This window comes from Phyllobates terribilis, unplaced genomic scaffold (genome assembly GCF_046119375.1).
Source record: "Phyllobates terribilis strain yellow unplaced genomic scaffold, ASM4611937v1 Scaffold_5__5_contigs__length_657084704, whole genome shotgun sequence".
NCBI classification, from domain to species: domain Eukaryota; kingdom Metazoa; phylum Chordata; class Amphibia; order Anura; family Dendrobatidae; genus Phyllobates; species Phyllobates terribilis.
Window position 1 is genome coordinate 100,321,616 of NW_027362765.1, and position 20,472 is coordinate 100,342,087.

Consider the following 20,472-nt stretch of genomic DNA (forward strand, 5'->3'; position numbering starts at 1 on the left):
CTATGGAAAGTCCGAAATATATTGCTTTTTAAAAGAGATTTTATAAGTGAAAATGAATGCATAAAATTAGCACTAAGTGAAATATATATTTATTACCTGTTAGATCTGAAGAGAATTGGGAAAAAAAGAGCCAAGAGTCTATGGAACTTTCATCTGTGGAACCTTGTAACATGAACAGATTATAATGCAAGAGAAATATTAGAAGAGAAATAACAACTGAAATATAAGAACAAAATGAAAAAGAAAAAAATCTGTTCTTATCAGTTTAATATCTGATACGTCCCCTATCTGGGGACCATATATTAAACGGATTTTTAGAACAGGGAGATGGAAAAAGAGCTTACTCCACGCATTGACCTGGTATTGCAGTATTTCCAGGACCGGTGCATCCCTTCTTTAATGCAGTTTCTAAAATCAGAAACAATTGAATTCAATGCATTTTGTTGATTTTGCTTGTTTGTCGGATTTTTGGGTGGACTTTTTGCCTTTGCTTTTCTTCCCCTCATTGGATTTTCATGTTAAAAGTTGCAGAAGCCAGATGACAAACTCGTTTTGCTTCAACTGTAGCAACTCTGCATTGCATTGCATTGTACTGTAATGCAATGCTATCTATCTTATCCCCTCTTTCCTTCCTTTTGGATAAACAGCCATATTAGGCAAGGATTTTGGAGTTTTCACCTAACTACAGGTGGTGAGATAAATAAGCTGCACAATATAATTGTTCTTTTAGTATATTGTTGCACACACACCATCTATTTAGCAAATGCCCTTGTTATCAACTGCAGCCGGTTAAACTCACCTGAGCCAACAGGTATGTGTGCTGGTTACCCTTCACTTAAAATTTCTTTTTTGGCTTGCTACAATGACTTTTCTGAAATGTTGTCTCCCTCTGGTGGATCATTGACTTCTTTAATTTCATGCCTGCAGACTATAAAAAATAGCTAAAAAAAGTTTGGTCTGTGTGTGTCTGTGGCGTTCTTTTAAAGTGCTGCTTATGGCTGTCTCTGTGAGCTTCTTAGTGCTGTTCAGCTAGCCAGGTATCCTGCCTGCAGTAGATGGAATGTGGCAATGGAACACTGCGCGTGTCATAATAAGCTCTGACCTTTATATACCTGCGCACGGCAGCCATTTTCAGTCTGCTGAACAACCAGCAGCAGCAGGTAAGGTAAGGTAAGGTAAGTAATCAGCAACACTCTTGCTAAGGGTAGACGGCTGCTCGTTTTTTTTCCCCCTTAATTGGTTCTCCACCCTTGCTCTCCGGTGTTGAGGCGGGTGGGAATAGCAGGGGGTGAGGGTGGTGTTTTAAAATAGGTGGAGCTATGCAGATCTAAAACGCGTGGATTGCAGCAGCAGCAAGCCGAAAAGTGGAGGCATGTAAGGGATCTAGAGGTTGACAACATGTCTTCTTAACGGGAGTCCAGTTGCCCACCTCCACAAATGGACTTTTCAGGATCCGAGGGTGCCACACTAGGCCGAAACCAATTCAGGTTATCGCTTCTCGGCCTTTTGGCTCAGATCCAGTTGGGGGAACCCTGCTGGGTCTGGGTCGGGGGGCTTTTTGCATGGAAGGCAACTTCCGGCATTTTTGGAGCTGCGATCGAGTGCCGTGGGCATTGTACTAGGAATGGCTGCCATCAAGAATACTGTTCGGCTGACTGTTGCTACTGAAATTAAGCTTTCCTTGCAGTTGGGGCATATTGTGCTGGATGTGATTATGGATCTGGCATGTATCGAGTTGGAGAAGATTTTTTGTATTCAAGAATTCCCATCTTCTGGTAATTATGACATTTCCTTTTACCGTGAAGAAGATTGCCTACATTTTTTCCAATATCTAAAGGAGCACAAAGACCACCAGCATATGAGGTACATTTCTGTTACTCCTTTATTTTCAGCTGTTGACAGGCCTCTTGTTGTACATATGTTTAATCCCTTCATTGACACTACTTTAATCATGGCTTTTTTGTCAAGATATTGTTCCTCTGTGAAGGGAGGCATAGCCCAAAGGAATGTTTTTGGCGTTTACAATGGGAATTTGAATTTTGGGTCCGCTTTAAACTTGACTCTGAAGGTGTTGGAGGGACCATGCATCCTCCAGCGAATTTTTTAATTGGGGGTAATAGGGGATTTCTCCACTACCCTTGGCAACCTACCTTCTGCCGTAGTTGTTTCCGTTATGGGCATTTAAAGGAGGACTGCCAGCAAGGGGTTACCAGCAAGAACTGTAAAAGAACAGGACATGATGCAGGGGCTTGCCCTTACCCCCCTGTGTGTGATATGTGTGGGGGTTTGGACCATACATGCAGGTCCTGCCCAAGTCTAGGTGCACAGCATATCCTTGAGAGGAGGCGTTTTGATAGGAAAACAAGTGCCTTTAACATACGTGCAAAGCTCCACTCTGTGGAGGACAGTGAGGGTGCTGGTGTAATACATCCTGTATTGCCTGCGGAAGAGGTGGAGTCCCATCCTGCTCCAGCTGATGTGCCTGCTGGGGAGAGTAGTGCTGGACTGGTGGTGTCTGAGGTTGAGCAGGTGCCTGGAATGGAGGCTAATGATGCCCTTGAAGTATGCAAAGTAGCTGAGACGCCTGAATCTGCCCAGGGGAATGCTGGGACCATTGCTGGCTTCCTGGAGAGTGATAGTCTAGATATGGGTGCAGATGAACTTGACTCTGATCTGATTGAAATGTCCTCATCTGATGGTGAAAGTCTGGGCAAGGAAAAGATATCTGCTGTTGAGCTTCCTGCAGGCTTTCATAAAGTTTTTTCAAAAAAGGGCAGCAAAGGAGTTAATAGGGTGAAGAAGGGGCCTTTGGAGAAGCTTTCCTTTGTGTCACGCAATGTGTTTGACGTTTTGAGTCTGGAGCCTACCATTAGTGAGGGCCCTGCTTCAGGGGTCACTGAAGACCCTATTTCTCCTGGTCAAAGTTTTCTTTCCAGTGAACAGGTGGCAGTACTGGAAGAAGTTATTCAGTTTGGCAGTAGTGGAACTAAAGCTTTTTTTTGTCTGCATGTCCTTTTTTCTGTTTAGTGTTTTTTCATGACTTTGAAGCTGAATATTGCCTCACAGAATGTGAGGGTCTTCCAGTCGGCATATAAGCGTGCTTGTGTGCTGGATTTTCTAGCTTCTAAAGGTTGTGATGTGGTGTGTGTGCAAGAATGTGGGTTAAATAGGGCGCCTAAGAAGAATGAATGGGATTTTGGTGAAGTGGTGTGGTCATTCTCTCCCATAAATAACAATGACGGAGTGGGGATTTTGATTAAAAATAGGGACATTTCTATATTACAAAGTGTGGTTGTGGAGGGGGATAGGTGTGTGTGCTTGATTTTGTGTTTCAGGGGGTGGAAATTTAAATTAATCAACATTTATGCGCATGCTGACAAGAAGCAGAGACTTGCCCTTTTTGAGAAATTGCGGGTTTTTTTGCATGGCAGAATTCCAACTTTTGTGGTTGGTGATATTAATTGTGTCCTGGACAAAAGGGGTAGAGCTGGTTCAGTGGAATCCAAAATTGACGTGACTGGAAATCTCTGGAATCGTCTGATGTCTGATTTTTCAATGAAAGATGCTGTGGATTCTAAGCCAGGTACCTATATGTACCATGTGGAAGATGGTCGGACCGAGTCCCGTTTGGACTACTTCTTTTTTTCTTCATCTGCTGTAAAGTGCGTTAATTATATGCAAGAAAGGGTGTGTTTTTCTGACCACGAGCGTTTGGTGGGGAGTTTTGAGATTGCTAATTTGTTTTATGGGTGTGTAGTATGGAAAATGAATGTTAGATTTCTGCAGGATGAAAGGATGAAAATCGAGTTTGCCAGGAAGTATGCATGTTGGGTTAGGAGAAAGAAAGGCTTTGCAAATTTGTTGATATGGTGGGATTGGGTGAAAGTAAGGATTGGTGTGTTCTTTAGGAAAGCTGGTATACGAGAGCTAGGAAAAGGAGATGTTTGTATAAGTGGCAAAATAGGAGGATTTCCTATTTGCATAAATGCAAATCTTTGGGTTTGGATGTTAAGTACGAGTTGGAAAGGGCCAAGAGAGAGATTAAAGAATGGTTTGGGAAGGAGGGTAGGAAAACTATTTTGAGATCTAAAATTGAGGTGAGAGAGAAGAATGAAAAGTGTACAAGTTTCTTTTTTAAGAGGATGTGTGGGGGTGGACGCGATATGAATGTTATGTTGGACAAGAATGGTTGTGAGGTGTATAGGAAGGATGTGATTGGGGTAGTGGCTGATTATTATAAGTCTTTATATAAAAGGAAGGAGTGTGAGTTGGGTGGTTTTTTGAGTGTGATTGATAACTTTGTGCCTGTGTCTGAGTTTCCTTTTTTGTTAGGTGAAATTAAGGAGGATGAGGTGAAGTATGTGGTTTCCAAATCTGCTAAAAACAAGGCTCCAGGGAGTGATGGTATCCCTTGGGAGTTTTATGCTAAGTATTGGGAGATTGTTGGGAAAGATGTGGTGGCTATTATGAAGTGTTTGTTTTCTGGATGTGGGATGACAGAGTATGAAACAAGGTAGAGTGGAATTGTTGTTCAAGAAGGAGACAGGCGTGTGGTGGGTAATTGGCGTCCGATAACTCTTTTGAATGTTGACTACAAAATCTTTGCCAAACTTTTGGCTAACCGTATGAGAGAGGTAATTTCAAATGTTGTTATGGAGGATCAAGGGTGTGCGGTTCCAAAGAGGAAGATCCATGAGAATGTGATGTTGGTGAGAGATATGATTAGGGATTGTATGGTGAGGAAGAAAGGCGTGATTGTGTGCGTGCTTGACTTCGAGAAGGCCTTTGACAGGGTGGCGCATACGTACTTGTTTTGTGTGTTAAGGAAGATGGGGTTTCCAGAGCATCTGGTTAAATTGTTGCATGGATTGTATGAAGGGGCTATGAGCAAGATTCAGGTTAATGGTTTCCTTTCTGATAGTTTTGAGATTTTTTCTGGGGTTAGGCAGGGGTGTCCATTGTCGCCCATACTGTTCATTTGTGCGATAGAGCCTTTGCTGCAATCTATTAGGAAGGACAAAGTCTTTAGGGGACTTTTGATTCCAGGTAGTGGGGGTAAGTACGTTAAAGTTTTAGGCTATATGGATGACATTTATATCTTGTGTGAATCTGCCTGTGAAGTGTTGAGAGTGAAGCTTTTGGTTAATGTGTTTTGTGTGGCTTCTGCTTTTAGAATTAATTGGGCCAAAAGTAAGATGAAAGGGTTCTAGTTGCAAGGTAAGTTAAACGATGATGATATGGAATGTGTGGTTTCTAAAGGTGTTAGGATTTTGGGTATAGACTTTGATGATGATTTGAAGGGCAAGGAGAGTTGGGAAGAAATAGGGGGCAAAATAATAAAAAAAATAGAGTTTTGGAGGTTACGGGATTTGTCCTTTACAGGGAAGGTTCTGATAATTAAAAGTATTATTTTGCCTATGATACTGTATGTTGCTTTGATTTTTCCTCCATCAGCTGTGACTTTGAAGAAATTAAATCGGATTATTTTTTTGTTTTTGTGGGGGTGTAAGATGGAAAGGGCAAAACGAGAGAAACTAATGAAAAAGACATATGGGGGTTTGGATTTTCCAAACTTAGAGGTTTTCATCGGATTAAATTATGTTGGGCTGTTTTGTGAGCTTTTTTTCAAGGATACCAAAGCTGCTTGTATGTTGAGATATCAAGCAGGCTCTATGTTAGGGCGTTTGATATGGTCTGTACAGGATTTGAGGAAGCCTTTTTCCTTTATTTGTCCTGAGTGGTATGCTTTTGTGGAAGTGTTTGTGAGAAAGTTTAGACTTGAGAGTTTTAGTATGGGTCGCTTTATGAATGAGAAGAAAATGTTAAAAAGGATGTGTGTGGACAGTTTTGCCTGTGGTATTATTGGTTTGAAATCAGTTGAGTGTGAAGGTGTTTGGAGGAAACTATGTAAGTTTGATGTTTCTAATAAGCAGAAAGATTTGCTGTGGCTGTCTTGGCATTGTATATTACCGGTAAGAGCGGTTCAGAAGAAAAGGGGGTTAGTACCATCTGATAGATGTCCTAGAGTTGGATGTGGTGGTACAGAGGAGATAGACCATGTTTTCTGGTTTTGTAAGCATGCGAGGGATGTATGCGGTAGTCTGGGCAAGCTTTGTTGGGAGCTGACAGGTGTAAGGGCTCTAACGGTAAAAATGGTCATGTTTGGTCTATGTAATCTGAATAAGGAGAAAGAGAGAGTATTTTGGTTTTTCTTGGCTTGTGTGAAAGAGGTTTTGTGGAATACTAGGAATTTGTATGTTTATAGGAATGAGGTTCTTGAGGTAAGTGATTGTGTAAGGATGGTTTTGGATAAGTTGTATTTTTGCTATAAATGGGATGTTGAAAGGAGTTTGGATGCTGAAGGTAAATGGAAATTTTTAAAATGGAAGCACTGGGTGTAGTGTTTTTGTGGATGGATTTCTGGTTATGGATTGTTTGGCTTTGGGTGTTACTACACATTTTTATCACTTTTTAAAAATAATAAAAAATTGGCCATAATGATGAGTCTCTGTTGCGTCTAGATGTGTTGTGAAGCCCTTTGGGGTAAAGCTTTGGTTCTAGATGTTTATAGAACCTGAATGGTTTAAAAAAAAAAAAATCTGTTCTTATCAGTTTAATATCTGATACGCCCCTTATCTGGGGACCATACATTAAATGGATTTTTAGAACAGGGAGATGGAAAAAGAGCTTGCTCTGTCCACTCCACGCATTGACCTGGTATTGCAGTATTTCCAGGAACGGTGCAATCCTTCTTTAATGCAGTTTCTAAAATCAGAATGAATTGAATTCAATGCATTTTGTTGATTTTGCTTGTTTGTTGGATTTTTGGGTGGACTTTTTGGCTTTGCGTTTCTTCCCCTCATTGGATTTTTCATGTTAAAAGTTGCAGAAGCCAGATGACAAACTCGTTTTGATTCAACTTTAGCAACTCTGCATTGCATTGCATTGTACTGTAATGCAATGCTATCTATCTAGCTTATCCCCTCTTTCCTTTCTTTTGGATAAACAGCCATATTAGGCAAGGATTTTGGAGTTTTCACCTAACTACAGGTGGTGAGATAAATAAGCTGCACAATATAATTGTCCTTTTAGTATATTGTTGCACACACACTATCTATTTAGCAAATGCCCTTGTTATCAAATGCAGCCGATTAAACTCACCTGAGCCAACAGGTATGTGCTGTGCTGGTTAGCCTGCACTTAAAATTTATTTTTCGGCTTGCTACAATGACTTTTCTGAAATGTTGTCTCCCTCTGGTGGATCATTGATTTCTTTAATTTCATGCCTGCAGACTACTTTTTTCTTGAAGAATGCCGGCAACGATTCCATATTCATCGGGTGAAGCCCGGATGAAGAATACGGTCCGCGTCGAGGTCCAGGAGGCCTGGAGGAAGGAGAAGGACTTGATGTTTGTTTGCCACAAGATCCTGTTGGGAGCCTTGGAACTCCGAAGAGAGGATATCTTTTGCTTCCAGGATAACGAGTTCAAGGGGACCTACACCATCACGTTTCAGAACCAGGGTTGCTGTCAACAACTTACGCAAAAGGTAAACGAAAATGCCCATTTGGATGAATTTGATGGACTAACCTTTGTTCTCCTTTTTTCCTATGACGAGATCCCTGTGGTGGTATATTTTCCGAACCCTTACGTAGAAAAAGACGATATTGCCACCTACCTAGGCCGGTATTGTGATGGCCTATTCTACCAAGGTCTGGTGAGGAACGCTGTCGGCTTTTGGTGTGGTAAAAGGAAATTTCTCGCCCGACTGAAGAAAGACCCAAGTGGGCCAGCAGGAACATTGCACCCTCCGTCGACCTTCGTGATTGGTAAGAGCAGAGGCTATTTGTTCTACCCTGATATGCCAGTATCTTGCAGGAATTGCGGAAATATGGGTCACACTCAGGCATCCTGCAAAGATAGGAAGGTGGACAGATGTAACAACTGCAGCTGTTATGGACACCAAATGATGGACTGTCCCTTAGGTAGAAGATGTAACCTGTGTGGTGTTGAGGGGCATATGTTTCGCAATTGCCCTAACAGGACAAAGGCCCGGACTTATGCGGAAGCTGCCGTTTCCCCGGCCCGTAGTGAACCAATTCGGCCGGTGGTGACCAACGTCGGGCAGGCTCTGGAATCTTGGGAAAGACCTAAGGACATTTTAAAGGGCAAGAAGGTTGGGATGGAGCAGGGAGCCGGCCCTCTTCGTAAAGCGGTCACTGCATCGAAGTCCTTAAATCGGAGCAGACCACCCGTGGGCCGGAGCAGGGTGTCCCCCTCCCCAGGGGGGATGCCCCTGTGTCGAAGGCCCCCCATACTGTTTCTGTCGGGTTGGAGCAGGGCGCCTCCAATATGGTGGCATTGGAGGGCCCTGTGGCAAAGACCCCAGTTACCCCTAGGGAGGCGAGCCAGCAGGACGCGGTATTTTCTCCCCTAGGTGACCTGGTGGATGCCTCTTTGCTGACGGGATTGGATGGACTAGAGGAGGAGTGAGACCATATCGGGGTGGCTGAGGAGGACTGTACCTGTGACCTACTTGAGCCGGCTGGGAAGAGAGCTCGGGCAGAGATGGTCCCTGGAGCTGGTCCAGATTCCCCAAATTTTGAAGTAGACGCTGACAAGGAGATGTGGTTGAACCAAGTGATGTACCAAGGAATTCCATCTTCAGACTCGCAGAATATTGGAACCTTTAACTCCACAAACCGTGACCTCTTGGAGCAGTTTGTGGAACGGAGCCTCACGCAAGAGGGGATGATTATGGAAGATACACCCCCACCATAGTCCTAATGCCCTTAATAAAAAGTATATCTCTTAATGTGAGATCTCTAAAGGGCTCTGTTCGCAGAGCTGCTCTTTTTGATTATTTGGAAACTTTGGATTTTGACGTATGTTTACTACAAGAGTGCGGCCTGCAGCATGCAATAAAATATGATGACCTTAAGAAAGACTGGAAGCTAGGGCCTTCTGTGTGGTCTGGTGCAAATAGTAATAAGGCTGCAGGTGTGGGTTTGCTCTGCAAAGGTCGTAACATCAGCATCAACTCAGTAATAGAGGTGATGCCAGGCAGGGCAATCCTAGTGCACTTATGTATTAATAACTGTTTTTAGATTAATTAATGTGTATGCTCCTCCTGACAAACAGGAGAGAATTCATCTCTTTGAATTATTACCTATGTTCTTTGTAGGGTCATCTCCTCTTCTGGTCGGATGAGATTTTAATTGCCTCAGTGTGGATGAGCGACGGGGAGGGGGTGACCCAATCCGTAAGTTAGACAAATCATGTTACCTGTTGAAAAATATTGTGACTGATTTTAAATTACGTGATGCCTGGAGGTCGCTCTCATCGTCTGACCCTGGTTTTACTTGGTATGGTCGGGGAGTGTCCTACAGGATTGACTTTATATTTTTATCTGATGATTTTACACCTGTGCAGTTTTTTTTGATGTCTAACTTATTTTCTGACCACAAAATGTTAATGTTGCACCTTGAGTATAATGGAGAGAAGAAGGTGGACAAGGGGTTGTGGCGGCTGGGCACGCACCTTCTGGAAGACCCCCAGGTACAGATGGAGTTTTGTAAGGACTATCGAGGGTGGAGAGAAAGTAGGCCTCTTGGTTCTAAAATGTTGGCTTGGTGGGAAGCTGTCAAAAACAAAATTAAGACTTTCTTCATTAAAGTAGGGTTAAGTAAAGCTAGACAGAAAAAACGAACCTATTATAATCTAAATAAAGGCTACAAACGCTATATAAATTTAAAGACTTAGGGCTAGAGGTGGAGGAGGATATTGATAACATCAAAGCAGAAATACAAAGGTGGTTGGTGCAGAAAGGGAGGGAGATTATTTTTAACTCCAAAGTGCAGCACTTGGAAGAAGGTGAGAAGTGTACGAATTTTTTTTCCCAAAAAGTAATGGATAAAAAGGAGATTATTGCCAGTTTGGATGGTGAAACCACAATACAAGGTATGAAGAATGTGGCTTTTAATTTTTACCAGTTTCTTCTTAGTGAAAAAAGTGTTGACGATTCTTTTTTACAGGAGGCTCTTAATGTTCTAGATTTTAGTCTGAATTCTACAGATTAGGAGTTTTTATCGCAGGATATTTTTTTAGAGGAGCTTTTTAGTGTTTTTAAAAGTTTCTCGAAGGGGAAGGCTCCAGGGGCCGATGGCCTACCAGTAGAATTTTATCTTACTTTTTGGGACGTTTTAAAAGAAGATCTTTTAGCACTTTTTAAAGAAAGTTTTAAATGTGATCAATTTCCTAGGTCAAGGAGGAGGGGTATTGTGTCTCTTATTTTTAAAAAGAAAGGGGATAGAGATGATCTTGCCAACTGGAGACCTATCACCCTCCTTAACATGGACTGCAAAGTGTTGGTTAAAATAATTGCATGTAGATTAAAAACAGTGATTGGGAAATTAATCCAGCCAGAATAAGTGTGTGGGGTTCCAGGGAGGTGTATATCTGAAATTTTGAACATTATAAGAGAAGCAATATGGTACTCTGGTAGCAGGAACCAAAGGTTGGCCCTGCTAGCGTTAGATTTTGAATAAGCCTTTGATAGAGTTTCACATAAATATTTATTCAACGTTTCAAAAAAAATTGCAGTTCCTGATTATCTTTTAAATTGTATTAAGCTCTTATATAACAATGCCTTTTCTCAAATTTCTCTTAATGGTTTTTTGAAAGATGAAATACAGTTGAAATCTGGAGTGAAGCAGGGATGCCCGCTGTCCCCAATCCTGTTCATCTGTGCCATGGAACCACTACTGTGCCAGATTAGGAGGGATAAGGTGATACGCGCGGTCCCTGTTCCAGGGGGTGTAGGGAGCCAAATCAAGGTCTTTGGGTACATGGATGACGTCACAATGATTTGTACAGATTCCGCCTCACTAAGAAGGGCAGTGATGTGCACTAACTTTTTTAGCCAAGCCTCAGGATTTAAGCTAAACCTTAATAAATCGAAATGTATGGTAATAGGTTGCTGAGTTGCCAGCGGTAAAAGTGAAGCTTGCTAGTGTTAAGATCTTAGGGATTACTTTTAATAAAGACAACAGTGGAGAAGAACGTTGGAAAGAGGTACAAGGAAAAATAATTAAAAAACTTTCCTTTTGGTGTCTTAGGGACCTTTCAATCGAAGGAAAGATTTTGATTATAAAAGCCATCTTATTACCAATGATGTTGTACGCAGCTATGGTATACCCCCCTTCTGATCTAATGGTAAAGAAACTGAACCGATGTATTTTTTTGTTTATCTGGGGTTCAAAGATGGAAAAATTGAGGAGAAATGCATAAAAGGAGACAGAATGGGGTTAGAGATGTTCCTGACTTACGTTTATATCTGTATATTAATTTTTTTTTGTTTCTGTTTTAAAGCTTTTAGTTCTAAAAGTGTTTTTGGTCTATTCTAAAAATATACATGTGGTATGATATTTAAATGATGGTTTAGGCCAGCATTGTCTTCACCGGTTTTACTTTGTCCGCCAAAACATCTTGCGATTCTGGAGAAAGTCATCAGGAATTACAATTTGGAAAATTTGGAGGTGGATACACTACAGAATCACAAATGCCTGACCATCCATTTGAGAAGGGAGGAAGGTGTAACACAAGTGGTGAATTTTTCCTACAACAGATCAAAACAAGATTGGCGTAATGTCTTTGGAAAATTTCTTGCTAACATCCACAGGCACCTTGCTTGGATGACCGCTCACCAGTGCCTCCCAACTAGAGACTTCCAACATAGGAGGGGCCTGGTGCGCAGGGCAAAATGCCCAAAAGACTCATGTGCAAATGATGAGACTGTTCTGCACCTTTTTTGGAACTGTGTTTTTGTCCAGGAGATATGGAAAAAGGTGGGGATATTGCTAAAATGGGTGTGTGGGTTAAAAGACTTTCAGTGTGATTATGTTTTATATGGACTTTTTAACTGCCCAACCTCACAGCAATTCAAGATTTGTTGGTGTGCAATAAATTGTGTGAAAAGTGCAATATGGAAGGCAAGAAATATTTTATTGTTCAAACGGGATTCTATTTATGTAAATGATAGTATTAAAATGGCTTTTAGTGAATTGTATATTTATTATTTAAAGGATGTTAAAGATATTGGGAGGAGAGAGGCGAGCCGTAGATGGTCTTTTTATATGTGGAACACGATTTTGTATTAGTTATGCTTAGATTTTCGATGTCTCGTGTATGTATTCATTGTAAATTTGTGTGTTTTATTATTATGTGCTAATAAGCTTATGTTGAAACCTGATCTGTTCTTATCAGTTTAATATCTGATACGTCCCCTATCTGGGGACCATATATTAAATGGATTTTTAGAACAGGGAGATGGAAAAAGAGCTTGCTCTGTCCACTCCACGCATTGACCTACTATTGCAGTATTTCCAGGACCGGTGCACCCCTTCTTTAATGCAGTTTCTAAAATCAGAAAGAATTGAATTCAATGCATTTTGTTGATTTTGCTTGTTTGTCGGATTTTTGGGTGGACTTTTTGCCTTTGATTTTCTTCCCCTCATTGGATTTTTCATGTTAACAGTAGTGTTGAGCCACCCCCATAGTGTTCGAGTTCGGTTCGGTTCGTCGAACACCCGTGTGTTCGCCGAACTGTTCGTCGAACACCTTCGAACACCGTTAAAACCAATGGCAGGCAAACAAAAACACATAGAAAACACCTTCAAAGGTGTCCAAAAGCTGACAAACTGCTCAGAAGACATAACTAACACATGGAAAAGTGACAAGTACATATAGTCATGCGAAAAGAAAAGAGATGGGGGAGTAAAAGGAGGGGGAGACACAGATATAGGCATGTCATGCCCTTCTAAAATCCAAAAAGTTAGAAGCCGACACGGCCAGTCCGTTCCTGCCCGTGCCACCTCCGTGTCGACGGGTTTGTGCCAGAGCCGCGGTGGACCCTGACGGCCAGCCCCCCTCTCCCAATACTGGTGCCTGTCTGCTGGTGGGTCGAGCGAGCCCCCCTGTGGTGGAGGCAGCTCTAAGCTTTTTAATTTAAATTGTCTCTCTAATTTGAATGAATACACTTTAAATCCTTTTACAAGGATCTATTGGAGGGCAAGTCTCATGCCAGCAGCCGCGTAATTCCAGCTACAGTAGCGTCCACTAAAGCTGCTGCAGTTAAAAAGCTTTTATAAGGATCGAGCTCGGCTGTCCACCGCAAGGCATCCTACCGCCAGTCACAGCCCCTATGCCTTGGGGTGCCTCCTGATGCTCTTCACTGAGTATCCCGTGATCCCGAAGCATTTCCTTTGAAAAAATTAAGCATCCAAACTACAGGTGGTGTAGCTTGCTTAACAGCTGGGATAATCCGCTGAATAGCAGACACTGCTACTAGGCACAAAGTATTTCCTGGGCTAGATGCAGTTAAAAATTTGTAATTAGATACTCTCGTTGGATGCTGAGAAAGCATTCCATAGAGTCTCCTGGCACGCCATATATTATTCTCTTAAAAAGCTTGGGGTAGGGGTCTAGGGGACCCTTTTATAGCCAAAATCACAGCCCTGTATCGCAATACGTCACCTAGGCTGAAGATAGATGGAACTGTAGCACCCTGAGGGCTCAGTTGCTACAGAGGTATTGCACCTCACCCAGAGGTGTGATATCTCACTCTCAGGTAAGGATGGAGTGAGGATCAGGACCCGACACCTGAATGCATTACACCACATTGACGTGGGGCAGGGCGACCAATAAGCCCCTGAGATGGGCATGACAGTCCCTGTCCCTGGCTGGAGTGGGGGAAGGGAACACTGAGGAAGGGGAACCCTGTAGTGCAGGAGCAGGGAGGAAGCAGTTCCTGGGTGCATTGAGAAGGGAGTATAAAAGGTGGGCACCATCTTAGTTCAGTGCAGAGAAGTCTGAGCAGAAGTGACAGGGAGCAGGGGCTCTGCATGAGCTCTGCTCCGGAGGCGGGCCTAGTAACAGAGGCCCAGGCCTGGAAGAGTGAGAAGGAAGGAAGAGGATCGGAGAAGGCTCGAGGAACGAAGGGATCCCAGGGGTGCGGACGGGCGAGTCGCCACCGCACGCCCGAATCCACCTGCGTGGAGGGGTCAGGCCAAAGGGGGAGACTGGTCCCCGAAACTAGTGGAGGCGGGAAATGACCCTCAGCTAGAAACCGGAGGCTGTGACATTTTATGTGGCGCAGCCCCTCGCTAAACCCGCTAGGAAGGCACCACATAGGGTCAGGGAAACTGGCGCCAAGTTTACCAAGAGGAGGCCCGAAGCAGCCGGACAGAAGGGTTGGTAAGAAAGGCCAGACAAAGGACACACAAAGGGGGTCCTGTGAAGTGCTCCAAAGTTATCTGGGAGTTGTCTGAGCCCCTCACCTGATGAGCACAGTACGACGTATGCAGCAGTTACCTGCAGAAGTGGTCTGGATAATAAGAACTGTGAGTAAAGGCCCTGGACTGCATCACTGACTCCGTGTCGTTACTGCTGCTGCCCTGCACCATCACCCCCATCCTCCGCATACACTGCCCTGAGGCTATACTCCTCCCGTGGGGAGTTATGCTACACTCTGCTGCACCCACAACACCAGCCTCAGCGGTCAGCCCTGCAGCGGCGGTTCACTCTGACCGCAATCCACGGGTGGCGTTGTCGGACATTTAAACATCAAAACCACATAAATAGTTCCGCCACTGGTTTGACCGCCCTGAGCCACGGAACCGGGTCGCCACCACGGAGACTACAACCACCAGCATCCACCAAAAAGGGTCCGGCTCCGGGTGGCCCAAGGCCCAGGGGGCGCGTCAGAACATTTTCATCACCTTTCATAATCACCAATGTGACAAGGCAGGGATGTCCTCTGTCCCCTCTCTTATACATCCTAGTGACAGAGCATCTGCTCTCATCAATTCGCCATAACCCCAATATTAGGTGGATTGAGGTGGGAGGCACCGAGTACAAGTGCTCTCTATTTGCTGATGATGTCCCAGTATATATCACTCAATCACATATATCCATCCCTGCTGTTATGGCTGAAATAGATCACTTTGTTACATGGTCAAATTTTAAAATCAATGCAGCGAAGTCTGAGGCCCTCGATGTCTCCCTCCCCAAATCCATACAGGATTCCATCCAGTCCAACTTTCCCTTTGCCTGGCCCTCACATGGTATCAAATACTTAGGAATTCCTATTCATAGAGACCTCTCTCATCTATGTTATCTTAATTGTCGGCCCTTTATTGAACAACTCCATACAGACCACGGTTGGCAAGTTAGAACTGTAAGATTCACTACGTGAACCACTGGTGTTTTGTGGAAAAGCAAATGTACACTGTGTTCCAAATTATTATGCAAAAAGTGTTTAGGAGTGATAAGGGAAGAATTTGTTTGTTTGTCAGTTAAACTCATTGATGGTGATGTGTGTCAGGGCTCTTTATATCACTATAAGCAATTGCAGACACCTGTGCTAATTAGTTTGGCAGGTGTGTCCAATGAAAGGCAAGACTACTTAAGAAGGCTGTCCCACATTATTAAGCAGCCTACATTTTCTGCCAAAATGGGAAAGAAAAAGGATGTGTCGGCTGCTGAGAAGCAACAAATTGTGGAGTGTTTAGGTCAAGGCATGACTACAATCAACATTGTGCGATGATCAGGATGAAGTGTCTTGGCAATCAAGAAGTATGTAGCTGATTCACAGTACACACGTGTGCGTGCTGATAAGGGCAAATTGAGGACTCTTTCCTACAGGCAATTACGTCAGGTTAAAAGAGCAGCGGCAAAAAAGCCTTGTCATAGCAGCAGACAAGTTTTTGAAGCTGCTGGTGCCTCCAACGTCCCCCGAACAACAAGATGCAGGGTCCTTCAGAGGTTTGCAGCTGTGTGCGTACGCCATCCTGTCGACCTCCTCTATCCACTGCACACAAGCAGAAACGGCTCCAGTGGGCCAAACATTACATGAAGACTGATTTCAAAACTGTTTTGTTCACGGATGAGTGCCATGCACCGCTCGATGGTCCAGATGGATGGAGTGGAGGATGGCTGGTTGATGGACACCCCACGCAAACATGGCTACAGCGCCAACAAGGAGGAGGTGGAGTAATGTTTTGGGCTGGAATCATGGGGAGAGAGATTGTCGGCCCCTTTAAGATCCCTGAAGGGGTAAAGATGAACTCCATAATGTATGTGCAGTTTCTCAAACAGCACTTCCTGCCATGGTTCAAGAAGAAGAACCGTGTATTCCACAGCAAGATCATTTTCATGCATAATAATGCACCGTCTCATGCTGCACATAACACATCTGCATCTCTGGCTGATATGGGCATAAAAGGGGACAAACTTATGGTGTGACCCCCATGCTCCCCTGACCTCTACCCCATTCAGAACCTCTGGAGCATCATCAAAAGGAGTGTCTATGATGGCGGGAGGCAGTTCACATCTAAGCAACAGCTCTGGGAGGGTATTCTGTCCTCATGCAAAACAACTGAAGCAGAAACCATCCAAAACCTGACAAATTCAATGAACGAGAGAGTTCAGAAGCTCCTTTCGAACAAGGGGTCCTATGTGCAAATGTAACATCACCTAGAATAAAGTTTTGAGTTGAAAACTGTTTGATTTCATTTTCTAATAACCCGCTAATGCTTATAATTTCAAAAATGACCATTTTTTTGGTCTTCATTAAAATGAAAAGGTTGATCGAAGAGTGTGGGGGATCTAAGAGTGTGGCAACCCAGTAGTCAGGATTACTTCGAATTCTGACAATCTGAGGGTCATGTTGCAGGTAGTGCAGCAAGAAGGCACTTATGTGTCTTGCGCATCTCGGAGCCCCAAAATTATTTTCCGGGCTTGATGCAGCTAAAAATTATTATTAATTTTAAATCTGGTGGAGCTTAGTATAGATGGCCTAATAGAATCAGTACTGCACACTGCTACAAAGCCCAAATTATTTTCCAGCCAAGATACAGATAAACATGATTAGTAATTTGAAAGCTTAAAACGGTTGGTGAGGTGATTTTAACCAATCATCAAGCTTTTACTCTCCCCAGGATGACACAGGGGTAGAAAACTCGTTTCGGATCCATGATTTGTTCATCTTTATGAACGTGAGTCTGTCTACATTATCAGTGGAGAGCCGCGTGCGCTTATCTGTCAGCACACCACCAGCAGCGCTGAACACACGTTCAGACAGAACGCTGGCTGCAGGGCATGACAAGATCTCCAAGGCGTAAGTGGCGAGCTCCGGCCATTTATCCAGATTGGAAGCCCAAAAAGAGCAAGGGTCCAGTGACACAGTCATGGCTTCAATGTTTACTTGGAGATACTCCTGTACCATCGTCTCTAGGCGTTGACTATGTGTCAGACTTCTTGTCTCCTGTGGCCTTGCAAAGGATGGGCTAAAAAAGTGGTGAAATGATTTCGCAAAATTGATGTTACCAGCAGATACTGTGTTTCTGTTACGGTTTGAGTGCTGAACACTCGACGGTCCCATGGTTGACAAGTTGGAACTGTGAGATTCACTACGTGCACCACTGGTGTTTTGTGGAAAAGCACATGTAAGATTCTGCAACAGTCTCTGCTGATACTCCTGCATGCTTGCATCCCTTTCTATGGCAGGAATAATTTCTGCAAATTTACTTTTGTACCGGGAATCTAACAGTGTGGCATCCCAGTAGTCAGGATTATTTCTAATTCTCACAATTCGAGGGTCATGTTGCAGGTAGTGCAGCAAAAAGGCACTCATGTGTCTTGCGCATCCAGGAGCACCAAGTCCCTGTTGTGTTGGTGGCGAGGTAACAATCATGCTTCCTTCCTCTGTCCTCTCCCCCCAACCTCGCACAACAGAAATGTGATCAAGGTCTCCCTCATCTGATGAGTCTTCCATCAGTTCGTCCTCCACTTCTTCCTGAGCTCCTGCACTTTCCTCACTAGTTTGGCTACCATGCGCCCTGGTAAAACCATCTCACCCACCCTCACATGCCTTCCGCCTTGGTGCTGCCGACCGTCTGGACCTTGCAGATGTTAGCCCTTCCGCATACAACTCCTCCTCCTCTACTTCCTCCACCTCCTCTTGTGCCACCACCTGACTCCGAATTCTGTTTAACATGTGCTCCAGCATGTAAATCACCGGAATAGTCATGCTGATAATGGCATCGTCAGCGCTAAACATCTTCGTCGCCATTTCAAAACTGTGCAGAAGGGTGCATAGGTCCCTGATCTGAGACCACTCCTCCAGCGTGATTTGCCCCACCTCTGGATCTCGTTGGCCCAGGCTATAAGTCAGAACGTATTGCACCAGGGCTTGTCAGTGCTGCCACAGTCGCTGCAACATGTGCAGAGTTAAATTCCACTGGGTAGGCACATCGCATTTTAGCCGGTGAAGTGGCAGGCCCAACGACTTCTGTAGAGATGTAAGTCGCTGAGCTGCGGGATGCGAATGGCGTTAGTGAGCACACAGCGACCGTGCCCTCTGCAGAAGGCCATCTAGTCTGGGATAGTGGGCTAAAAATTGCTGGACAACCAGGTTCAACACGTGAGCCATACAAGGCACGTGTGTGACATTGCCCCGGCGAAGGGCCGTACCCAGGTTTGCAGCATTGTCGCACACGGCCTTCCCTGGTTTCAGGTCCAGTGGAGACAACCATTCATGAAATTGGTTCTCCAGAGCTGACCACAACTCCTCAACTGTGTGACTCACATTTCCCAGACATTTCAAAGTAAATACCGCCTGATGACGTTGAGCCCTACTGCCAGCATAGTAAGTAGGTGTGCAGGATCCCTTCTGCGCAGTTAGAAAGCTTGTGGCATGACCAGACAGGCTTTGGGTGCAGGTGGAGGACCAAGAGGAGGTTGAGGAGGCAGAAGCAGTGCAGGAACTTTGAGATAAAGAGTATTGACGCACAACTCGTGGGGACGGCAAGACTTGGACAGCAGCCCCTTGTCCTGCTGTCACCATAGTTACCCAGTGCCCAGTCAGTGACATGTAACGCCCCTGTCCATGCCTACTCGTCCAAGTGTCTGTGGTGAAATGCACCCTGTTACACACAGAGTTTCTCAAAGAAGCGGTGATGTTGTGTGCGACATGCTGGTGGAGCGCAGGCACACCTTTCTTTGAGAAGTAGTGCTGACTGGGCATCTGGTACTGGGGCACTGCGACGGACATAAGGTCTCAAAAATCCTCTGTGTCCACCAGGCGGAAAGGCAGCATTTCTGTAGCCAAGAGCTTGCAGATGGTGAAATTCAACCTCTTAGCTTTCTCATGGCTAGGAGGAAATGGTCTTTTACTTGTCCACATCTGAGGGACCGAGGGCTGGCTGCTGTGCTTAGACGGGGTTGATAAGGGTGTCCCCGGCAAACTTCCGGTCTGTGAGGAAGATGCAGGCGGACATGTTAGGTTGCCTTGATCCAAAGGTGGGGCTATTGATGTCGGACAGCGCTCAACACCAGCTGGTTTTACCACCCCCAAAGAAAATGATGACCTGCCAATCACGCTGGCTGTTGCGGGCAAAGAGGTGGCAGGTCTGCATCCCAAAACAGGTGTGACTGCTGTCCCCCCAGTCACAGAGGATGAAGAGGCCGCGGATGCACAAGATGTGGCAGACGGTGGTTGGCCCGGCCGGCTAGGCCGCATTGTAGCACAGTGAGCTTCCCACTGCAACTTATGCTTCATGTCCATGTGCCGGTTCATGCATGAAGTACTCAAACTATGTATTTTTTGGCCTCTACTTAGGTTTTGCTGACAAATGTTACAGATAACACGAGTTGGGTCATCTTTATTGATCTGACAAAATGCCCAGGCTATGCAAGGCTTAGCACCCATGCGACCTGAAGAGCCACCACGACTTGTGGTGAGAGGCTGAATTGTGTTTGAGGATGCAGCTGTTGACGTGCTTCCAGTACTACGTCTCTGTCCAGGAAGGCGCAACCTGACCTCGTCGTCACTAGCATTCTCCTCAACCTCCTCTGCTGACCTCATCTCTTGGCTGACTGTGGGTTGACAGTAAGTGGGATCTCCAACCTCATCATCATCACCCTGTGTGTTATCACACCCGTCGTCCCCCGAGCCAACCTGTTCCTGCCCTGACAAAAAACTAAAGTTGTCGCTCCAATCAGGTATTTGAGTCTCATCATCGTCTTCCTCATTGTCTCCACCAACAGGAGTTACAGTTTGGGAATGAGGGTCTACATTATGGTCAGAACCTTCTGCGTCTGGTCCTGGATCCGACTCATAAAGATTCTGGGCATCAGTGCAGATCATTTCCTCGTCTGGATTCACAGAAGCGCTGGAGCCGACCTCTGATTCCCAGGCTATAGTATGAGTAAACAGCTCTGCAGACTCAACCATCTGTTCTACCCCATACTCAGATGGGCAGCTGGAGATTTGGGAGCTGTGAGGAAGCAAGTGCGATTGGGGTGACAACTCTGAGGACTGGAGTATTTGTGATGTTGAAGTTGATGTGGAGGAGAGCCCACTTAAAGGAGCACTTGATATCCGTTGAAGCACCTGCTATTTTTGTGCCTCATC

At 44.6% G+C, this 20,472-nt stretch overlaps 2 non-coding genes and 1 pseudogene across 2 annotated transcripts; all 3 read left to right on the forward strand.

Annotated features, from left to right (window-relative positions):
• The first annotated feature begins 221 nt into the window (after positions 1-221).
• Positions 222-394, forward strand: LOC141150846 (U2 spliceosomal RNA; annotated as a pseudogene).
• Positions 395-6,557: 6,163 nt separating this feature from the next.
• Positions 6,558-6,751, forward strand: LOC141150808 (U2 spliceosomal RNA). The gene has a single exon (XR_012246917.1). It is a non-coding gene; the product is annotated as a U2 spliceosomal RNA (small nuclear RNA).
• A 5,462-nt stretch (positions 6,752-12,213) lies between these two features.
• Positions 12,214-12,402, forward strand: LOC141150799 (U2 spliceosomal RNA). Its single transcript, XR_012246910.1, has one exon. It is a non-coding gene; the product is annotated as a U2 spliceosomal RNA (small nuclear RNA).
• The last annotated feature ends 8,070 nt before the right edge of the window (positions 12,403-20,472 follow it).